Below are 11,150 nucleotides of genomic sequence, written 5' to 3' on the forward strand. Positions count from 1 at the left end.
AAGAATTTCATAAATTCATTGTTTTTAATAGCTGAGTAGNACTCCATTGTGTAAATGTACCACATTTTCTGTATCCATTCCTCTTTTGAGGGACATCTGGGTTCTTTCCAGCTTCTGGCTATTATAAATAGGGCAGCTATGAACATAGTGGAGCATGTGTCTGTATTACCAGTTGGAACATCTTCTGGGTATATGCCCAGGAGAGGTATTGCTGGATCCTCCGGTAGTACTACGTCCAGTTTTCTGAGGAACCGCCAGACTGGTTTCCAGAGTGGTTGAACAAGCTTGCAATCCCACCAGCAATGGAGGAGTGTTCCTCTTTCTCCACATCCTCGCCAGCATCTGCTGTCCCCTGAATTTTTGATCTTAGCCATTCTGACTGGTGTGAGGTGAAATCTCCGAGTTGTTTTGATTTGCATTTCCCTGATGATTAAGGATGTTGAACATTTTTTCAGGTGTTTCTCGGCCATTCGGTATTCCTCAGTTGAGAATTCTTTGTTTAGCCCTGTACCCCATTTTTTTCTCAAATTTTTATTAGGTATTTACTTCATTTACATTTTAAATGCTATCCTCAAAGTCCCCTATATCCCCCCCCTGCTCACCTATCCACTCACTCCCCCTTTTTGGCCCTGGTGTTCCCCTGTACTGGGGCATATAAAGTTTGCAAGACCAAGGGGCCTCTCTTCCCAATGATGGCCGACTAGGCCATCTTCTACCGCATATGCAGCTAGAGACATGAGCTCTGGGGGTGCAAGTTAATTCATATTGTTGTTCCACCTATATAGGGTTGCAGACCCCTTCAGCTCCTTGATGTACCCAATATTTTAATGGGGTTATTTGAATTTCTGGAGTCCAGCTTCTTGAGCTCTTTGTATATATTGGATATTAGTCTTCTATCAGATTTAGGATTGGTAAAAATCCTTTCCCAATTTGTTGGCGGCCTTTTTGTCTCGTTGACAGTGTCCTTTGTGAATTTACTTCTAGGCTCTCTGTTCTTTCCCAGGGTAGTGGTGGTGGTGGTGATGGTGGTGGTGGAGGTGGTAGTGGTGGTGTGTGTGTGTTTATTTCAATCCAATACGGATTTGACTACTATAGCACTACAGTAACTTTTAAAGTAAGGTAGCATAGTATGGTAGCATAGTATCTCCTACTTTGTTCTTGTTGCTCAAAATATCCTTGGAAATTGGGAGTTATTATGGTTTAATATAAGTTTTACATTTTTCCAACATCTGTGAAGAAAGCCACTGTATTTTTTTTATAGAAATTTTGTTCAATTTGTTTATAATTGTTTTTCTAAGTAGGGACCTTAAGCAGTAGTGATTATTCTAAACCATAAATAAAATTTCTGATCCTTTTGCGTTCTCAGGTGCACCCCAGTATCACACATATTTGCTTCTTTAGTGTTGTCCCCCAAAGTACTAGTAAGCATTGTTGCTCTTTTTTTTTTCCTCAAACTATATTTTCTAGTACTTTATATTCTAGCCCACTTACTCTTTTTGTCTATTCTATTTAGGGCCCATATCACATTTAAAGTTTTCCTAAATGTATTTTTCATGTTGTTTCCTTGTTATAATAATGACACATTTCTCTGTTTTCTTCAAGCTTATTGAGTTAAAAGAATTCCTTAAATTCCTTAAAACAAATGTTTCAAGTCTTCTGAGGTGCCTATTACACTGGTTACTGCCTGGTCAGTTTCTAGCATGTTATGTCATGGTTTTCTGCAAGCTGGTGATGCTTGTTGCCACATGACATCATCTGGCACTGAAGAATCAGGTATTGTCTATGCTTGTCTTTCAAGAAATTATAAGGAATCGTAGTCACTTGCTTTATCCTAGCCCTGTATAGTATGAAGGTACAGAGCTGTCAGAAGTCTATCAATGATGTGTTGTCATTGTTTCAGTATTGTAGGCAAAGTTGAGCTTTTCTGTATATTTCCATTAAAACAGCAAGCAGCAGAGTACCTAGAGAGAGTTGTCTGTCGCTGAAGCAGATATTCTGGGGGCCTTGTTTCTAATTACTGGCTTGTGGCTCGACTTTTAAGGATCATTGTTAATGGACCTTCATCCACCAGAGCCATAAGCTGTGTCACTCTCTGAGACCACTGCCCAAGAAGACTAGTAGAACAATGGGTGAGGAACAAGAACTACACTTCAGCCGGGCAGTGGTGGTGCACGCCTTTAAGCCCAGCACTTGGAAGGCAGAGGCAGCTGAATTTCTAAGTTCAAGACCAGCCTGGTCTGCAAAGTGATTCCAGGACAGCTAGGGCTACACAGAGAAACCCTACCTCGAAAAACCAAAAAATACAAAAATTAAAAATAAAACAAACAAACAAACAAACAAAAAACTATGCTTCAAATGTTTGCCAGTTCCTTAGCCCCATAACCCAGAATTGTTGGAACTAGCTACAATTGGTGGAATGGAAAGTCCAATAGGCGGAGGCTGCATACCTTCCCTTACAGGAACTGCACCAGAGACTCTGTCCTCAGGCAGAACTGTTTATGGGGGCTAGAAGACCTGTCCATGTGTGGCTTCAGCAGCTAAGCAGGCTCCAGGGCAAAGACTTATGTGCTTTATTACTCTGTGCTACTCATCCATGAGTGGAGCCTTGCACTATACCATTCTGCCTAAATTTGGTATATTGTTGGTGAAAGTAGAATATTGATCATCTTGGTTTGTGGTAAGCTGGGTTGTGTGTATCTCATGAGTTGTGAGAAGCTGTAACATCATCACAGACAGCAGTGATGCAGGACAAATCACAAATCAGTCACACTTGATGCACAGGATGGTTCTGGGATTGGTCCTGGGGCAGTTCAGGATTCCTGTATATGAGTACTGCTCTGGCAATAGCTATACTGGCTGAAGTTGTGGGAGAGTGATGGAGACAGTTCCCTGGCCACAAAAGCTAAGCTCAGTCACACCTATGCATCAGCCAGAAGGGTTTGGACTTTCTCAGGATAGGACAGGTGTTCCCAAGCCTACTTTATAGATAGAACTGGTGCAGCCGAAATTCAGGTCTGTCCTCCAGGTACACAGATTACCATGTGATCTTGGTTCACATGGAAATCTGCCTGACCTTTGAACTATCTACAAAAACTTTTTTTTTTTTTACTTAAATCTTGGTCTCACACTGGTCCTCCTACTGGACTCTCAGACAAATCCCTGACCTAGATTCCCTACCTTATACCTCAGCTGGTGGAATTCTGCGCCCCACTCTCCAGTCTGAGGTAAGAGTGGTGATTATTAGTGGAGTCTGTACTGCCTGCCATACACAGTTACAATGGCTTCATTTTCCTAAAAGAGTGTCACTGTGACATACCTAATCCTGAATTTCAAGTTTAAAGCCCAGATTTCATTTCTTTCTTCCTGCCACAAGTGGTAAGTGTTTTTTTCTCGGGTTTTCTTGGATCTGGAGGAAAGTTGTAAGTGTCTGAATGAGAAGTATTCAACATAGACCACAGTGGTTGAACACTTGGGTCCCTAATCCATGCCATGTTTGAGGAGATGTAAGTCGTACAGCCTTGCTGGAGAAAGCGTGTCACTGAGGCACTGAGGGTCAGACTATAAAATGAAAAGCTTCAAACCATTTTCTAGTTCACTCTCTCTGCTTCATGCTTACGCTTCAAGATGTGAGCTCTCAGCTCCCTGTTACTGCTGCCATGCCTGCTAGTTACCATGCGTCAACTTTCCCCACCTTCACCCTCATGATGGACTCATGCTTCTGAAACCAGGAGCTGAAATAAACTCTTTTTTCTGAAAGTTTCTTTGATCATGGTATTTGATTGAGCAAGAGAAAAGTAGCTATTGCAAAGGAAGTGATGGGGAAAAAGTTTTTTTCTTCCCATTTTCTCCGGCAAGTCTTTCAATTTTGTTATACTTTAAGCAGATGTGGCATTCTCTTACCCGATTCTCTTAGCTCTTGGGAAGTTATTTTGGCATGTAATAGCTGCTCTGCTTCCTATGCCTGGGGAGAGAGTGCATGAGGATTTACTCAGCTACCATCTTGCTTGGCCCATTAAAGGGTACATACCCAATTTGTAAAATAGGCTAATAAACTGAACAGAGACCTCTCGAAAGGAGAAATGGTCAATGAATGTTTTCAAAATGTTTATTCTTAATTATCAGGGAAATGTGAACGAAACAATTTTGAGGTCTATCTTAACCCAAATCACATGATCAGGAAAACAGCTGACAACAAATGCCAGCCAGGACGTTGGCAGAAATGCAAACTTCTGTCAAATACTATGCAAGTCAGTGTGGATGTTTCTCAAAAAATATAAATAGATCTACCATACCACCCAGCTATACCACTCCTGGGCATATACATATATAGAGATACTTGTTCATCTATGTTGTTGCTCTATTAGAAACAGTGTAGATGTCCATCAACTAATGAGTGGATAATAAAAACACGATACATATGTACAAGCTGTAAAACAAACAAACAAAAAGCGAAAAGATAAAGTTCACAGTCAGTGGATAGAACTGAAAGGTATTTTGCTGAGTGAGGAAATGCGACCCAGAAAACCCAGTACCTCATGTTCTCTCTCATATGGGAATCCTAGCTTCTAAGTTTTACATATGTGTATAGGACAGTGCCTACATGCATAGAGGCCAAGAAAACAGAAGGAGGTCCATGAGAAGGGCAAAACAGAGACTTCATACACTCTAGGTAGGGAGGATAATCATATACATGTAATATAGAAGTGGAAGGGAAAAGCCTGGGGGGTGGGAAGGACAGGAACGGGGAGCTAAGAAAGGAGAGAAACGGGGGCGAGGTGACCAGAACTATGAGCTCATGGAAATGTTAGGGGGAAACCTGATACTTTGTAATATAATTTAGAAACAAACGTTAAAGAACTAAAGAAAGAACCAAAAACCTTTGAGTAGAAATAGGAGGTCTTGCTGAAAGTCTCCCCTGTCCCCCTTTCACGGGGAGACAGTTACCATGAGGAAGAAAGCCCTGGGACCTCACAGCAGAGGAGTTCAGGGAAGTTCATAAGTTCGTTTCTCTGTCTCTCTGTCTCTGTCTCTGTCTCTGTCTCTCTTTCTCTCTCCTCCCCCACACATACACACTCCCTCTATCCCTCTTCTTTCCCTCCCCTTCTCCTTCCCTCTCTCCTCCCTTCCTCTTTCCCTCCCTCCCTCCTAATCTTGTTGGCAGCTGGTCCTAAAGTCAGCCACGGGTGAGGTCTCACTACTCTGCTTGCTTGCTTGATTTTAATTGTTTTTAAATTCATTTTTTGATTCACTTTACATTCTGATCACTGTCCCCTTCCTGGTCACCACCTCCCACATTCTCTCGCCCTCCCCTTCTTCTCTGAGAGGGTGGAGGCCCCCTCTTGGTATCCCCCACCCTGGCACTTCAAATCTCTCTGAGGCTAGGTGCTTTCTCTCCCACTGAGGCCAGACAAGACAGCCCAACTAGAACATATCCCACAGACAGGCAACAGCTTTTGGGATAGCCCCTGCTCCAGTTCTTCGGGACTGGCATGAAGACCAAGCTGCACATCTGCTACATATGTGCATGGGGCCTAGGTCTAGCCTGTATATGCTCTTTGGTTGGTTCAGTCTCTGGGAACCCCAGGGGTCCAGATTAGTTGACTCTGTTGGTCTACCTGTGGAGTTCCTATCAGGGCCTTCAATCCTTCCCCTACCTCTTCCATAAGAATCTCCAAGCTCCATCCACTGTTTGGCTGTGGGTCTTTGCGTGTCTCGGTCAGCTGCTGGATGGAGCCTCTCAGAGGACAGTTATGCTAGGCTCCTTCTGCAAGCAGAGCAGAGTGTCGGGAATTGGTGCCAGGGGAATTGGATAAGGAGTCAGGCTCACAACAAAGCCCCAATTTCAAGATTCATGGCATCCACCCTGAAAATTGTGGGGTTTTTTTCCAGGTCTGGATTGAAGGAGACATTTTATTTTCTTTCAAATATCCTAACCCCAATCACTTCTTTCCATTCCCCAATCCCAGGTCAGTGATAACTCACAGTGATTAAGAGACAGGATCAAACAATGAGAAAGAGAAAAGCATTCACTCAAATGAATCCTAAAAGGAATCCTCTTAGCACAACCACCTAGAACCAGGACCCTGACCACAAGGCTCTATTCTGCATGCCTCGGCACAGGAATGAAGCCAACCCGATTCTGAATACAGTGTAGTGAGAAAGTAGTGACAGTGAAGCTAAGTGACTTGCCCAAAGACACACAGCTGCTAAATGCCAACCAGGGGCATGACTGTAGCCTGGCTCCAGGAACTGTTCTCTGATTCACTGAGCTCTTTAGCCCTTTGGACTCCTACTATGTTTCTCAAGGGCTGTAGCAACATAGTGTTTAGACATGGGAGGCTCAAGAGATCTATTCCCAGAATGTTGCTTGGAAGGCAATGGGGGTCCCCTATTCTTAAGCCAAATGCATGTGTAGGGAGACTATGTTAGCTGGTTGGTCATCAGTAAGGCTTATCCTCCTTAGATGAAGTCCTAATCCTTTCCTCCTGGCCTTTCTTTAGTATTGCTTATAAAAGGCTCTGCAGGCTAGAACTCTATTTCTTGCTATCTGGTAATTTCCTCGGCTTGTCACCCTACACATTTCACGACAGTTCTGTGCACTGCTATGATGCCTTCAGATACTACCACATATATCTGATTTCCCACCCCACCCCCCAGCTAGACTCAGACCTCCTTGAAGACAAGGACCCTATCCATTATTGGGTTTGGAGGCCCACATTCCCCAACACAGTAGGATATACACATAGGAACTGATTAGTATATATTTGTGGATTTGATTCAAATGCGAAGATAAAATAGTTTTCATGTTTTCTCTTAATTTCTCTCGTTTCCCTGTCTGCCTATTCCCTTCACCTCTGGTATTTGCATTCAGTCCTGTATATATATATATATATATATATATATATATATATATATATATATGTCTCAGAACTACACCACATGGGTTGATATCAGACACATCCAGTTCTCTGCTGGTCGAATTTGTCTAGGACACATTCATCCTATGTGTATTTGCAGAGATGTAAAATAAGTGAATAAGATACATGCAGCAGTTAGACTCATGACTGGCATGTTGTCAATATTTACAACTTGTCAGCTCCTAAAAATTACAGTGTGATTTCTGGCTGCAGTGGCACGCTCTTGTGGTCCAAATTTTCTTCAGAAGCTGTGATGTCCAAGTTGCCCTGTAACAGGAGATGAAGGCCACCTTGGACAAAGTAGCCAGACCACCACCAAGACCACCACATACACAAAGGATGCACACTGGAAAATGACATATTAATCCATTGCCTCTGCTGTATGGTTTGATATATCAACTACAGATTAACACACACGTGGCAAAACACTACGTCTTAAGTATTTTCATCTTCCTCTTCACCCCAGTTCCATAACGTTTTTTCAGAGTGTGGGTTTGCAAATGATGCCCTCAGCAGTTGTATGCTTCATGGCCAGGAGGTGGCAGTCTTTGCTCAGCCAGGCGCAGGCCCCTTCTGGCATTAGCACTCTGGCCACTGGTCCTTAGACTGTTTTGGAAATTGCCCAAGGTCCAACATTTTTTTTTTGTTTTGTTTTGTTTTGTTTTGTTTTGTTTTAATTCTGTGACTGGCAATTAATTTCCCCCACTGCGTTCCCATCTATCCATCCTCCATAAAGGAGTTGGAGATTTATCTGCATAATCCCTCACCCACTTACCTACTGAGACACTAACAAGAAATCGGGGTTTAAAATAAGCTAGTTTGTAGAACATGAAAAAAATTAAATGTTATGTGCCGAAAGACTAGGAATGATAAAGTCTGAGCAAGCCTGCCAACACTCACCCCCTGAGAATCCAGTGTAGGCTTTGATGGTCAGAGCTGATGCTATTGCTATAGTAGCACTTGGACTGACTTCAGAGTTCTTTTTAGCACATTTATCCCTGAAACTTTGTGACCAATATGCAACAAGGCACAATGTAATGGCTTGCCTGGGAGGGACACGTTTCCGGGTTAGCTAAAACACTCCCAGATGTTCTGTGATGCATCTGCCCTCCAGAAGGCACTATCTTATCACCAGCTGCTCTCCCCCACTTCGGGAGCAATAATGATGCTTTAACTGCAGCAGCTGCCAGTAATGAGTCCATGCTACTGTGATGAGCATGGGCTCATCAACACATTCATATGCATCACCCCATTTAATCCGTAGAGCAGACAGATACTGTTACTTATGTGGTAAGCACAGTTTGGTTTTAAAACCTGTCATGCACTCAGTAAGAGGAAGAGCCAGGATTACATCCAGAGCCTCTTTCAACATCATGCCTTTAGTCTCCCACTCCTTGGAAGACCTCCAGTATCACATGGTCTGATTTCAGTGCTTAAACTACAATGATGCTGTCCTTGCCTTATGCCTCAACTCCCACAAGCTCCAAATGTTATTGCTTCTTGCCACCATGAGCTCACATTTCTGCAGAGATATCAGGCCTGCCAGTATCCCAGAAAGGCTGAGGTCCTTACTTTAGGTCCACCTGCAGTAATATGGGAAAGATGCCTAACAATACTCAAGTGATTACTTAAGCTGGAGGGGATGTGGGACCTTGTTATCAGACAGACATAAGACTGGTAAGGTTGAGTGGACTCAGACCCCGGGAATCTCAGAGATTTGAGATCAGCAGAAGTTGAACTTCGCCCTATCCATTTCTGTACCCACTCTCACAACACCCCCACTGAGAGGACCCTGGCAATCACTCACAAAAGGAAAACACCTAGAGTCCTTCCCCATGCAAATAGAGCATCCCTAGCATCTCAAACTGAGTTAATGATCTACCTCCGGAGCCTACCCTACTCCTCAATGTTTATAACGTCCCTATCCACATGGAATAAAGTGCACAATGTATTTCACTGAGAACTGTGTGAGAGTTATTTTTTTTAACTGAGCTGTAACACTTGGGGAAGAGTTCTCTCTCCTAAATATAACTCCTCAAGGTCAACACTGGACCTTGGAACCTGTCTGCACTGCTGCTGCACTGGCACTGACTGGTGCTGACATTTCCTTGGGAGTGGGATCTCAGCTACTTGCCCTGAGCCCAGACCTCTTTACTTCTTTTCTGAGAGCTGTAATATTTCCAGCTGGATTGGGCCCCACAAAACCTAGTTATACAGGTTCTCCTTCACCGTTGGGAGGGACAGTTAGACTTCACACGACCAGGGGCAAATGGCCAACAAAATACACACTGTCTACAGAGGCTGAATGGTTTTAATGTCCGTGGAGAAACCGGAAGGGAACTTAATGCTGGCTGGTCTCCTGACTCAGAGCTAGGGTGTGTCCCTTCTGGGTCCTTTGTCATTCTCCCCACTCCCAGGATAAAACAACTCTGCAAAGGATCCAGGAGGAAGTAAATTGAGATAATAATGGCCATGGAGAGGGAGAAAGGTGCTAGCACAGGCTCGGCTGTAGAGAAGGGCGTGGACAAGCTGTGTCTACAGTGGGAAAGTGTCTATACACTGGCCTTATTTTCCTGTAGATCACCACAGCCAACTGTCTTCCTTCCTGCTGCTTCCATTGAGCTACAGGATGAATAGACAAGGGAACCCAGTGGCGAGCATTCTGCTTCACTGGAGGGTTGATTTTATAAGCAAGGTGGCATAACTTCTATTAAACTATACATATAATGTGAATAGAAAGTCATGTAATTCCCTAATGGCTGTATATTTGGAACAAAGCAAAGCCAGACAAATGTGACTGCATCAAAAAAAAAAAAAAAGCCCTCTGCATACAAAAGGAAACAAAAAAGTTAAATGGCAACCTATACACTGCAGTTGATCCATGCTACCCTCCAAGGGCTCATATGTAATGAGTTTGCTCTCAAGGTAGAGCTGATAGGAAATGGAGAAAATTTTACCCTATGGATCCTAGTGAGACGTCTTAGTTCACTAAGGGTGTATTCTTAAAAAAGATGGTGAAACATTGGTTTCTTGTAATTCATTCTCTTTATATTCTCTCTCTCTCTCTCTCTCTCTCTCTCTCTCTCTCTCTCTCTCTCTCTCTCTCTCTCTCTCCTCTTTTCTTCCTTCTACTTCTACTTCCTGTATTAAAGTTAGCATTTTTCTCTACCACACGCTGCCACCATATACCAAGAAACTGTGGGACCAACAAACCAACCAAGGCTAATGCTTCCATAATGGTGAGCCAAAACACAACAGTTTCTGAACTGATTTTTATCTCAGATATTAATTACAATAATGGAAAATTGACTAACAGACAATATGAAGTGGGAGAACCATATATCTGATGAGCAGTTAATGGCTAAAATCTATAGGGAACGGCTACAACTCAATATGAAAAATAAAGCAGATATGAGAGTATACAGCACTAGATTGAATCCCCCAGCACTGAAAAAATTACAAGAGTCAAGCTATATAAGTTTTACAACGAAATACTTTTCTGTTTTTTTTTTTAAAACCCTCTAATTAAAGAATGAAAAGGAGACTTGACATTTCTCAAAGAAGGCATTCAAATGGCCAACAAATGGATGAGTAGGTGCTGAACACTTGTTAGGGTTGCTGTTACTGAAAAAAAAAAAGATACTAAGTGGTATCTAGAATGGAGAAAAATGGGGAACCTGGTACACTGTTGGTGGCAAGTCAAATAATACAGCCACCATGGGAACAGAAACATGATACCTAGAAAGATTAAAATTACCATACGAGAGAATTGTACTTTAGGGTACTTATGCAAAACCATTGGACTTGTGATCTTGAAGAGCTATCTACACTCACCTGTTCACTGCACCATCATCCACAAAATTCAAGGCCCAGAAAAACAAGTGCTATGTTCATGAACATATTACTGAATCAAGAAAATGTGGCATACACACACATAGATAGATAGATGTGTGTACATATAATGGGATATTGTTTATCTTACAAAGAAGGACACTCTGCCATTTGAACAATATGGTAATCCTGGAGTACATTTTAGTAAGTAGAGTAAGTGAAACATAGAAGGGCAAACACTGACCTCACTTGAATGAGGAATCATAAGAACCAAAAGTTGCAGAGACTGCGGGCAGACTGTTGATTATTCTGGCCTGTAGGGAGAGAGAAATGAGAGTTGCTGGTTAACAGATACAAAGTTTTAGTTATGCAAGAAAGGGAAGTACAAGAGACATGTTATGC

Source organism: Mus pahari, chromosome X (assembly GCF_900095145.1).
Source record: "Mus pahari chromosome X, PAHARI_EIJ_v1.1, whole genome shotgun sequence".
Lineage (NCBI taxonomy): Eukaryota > Metazoa > Chordata > Mammalia > Rodentia > Muridae > Mus > Mus pahari.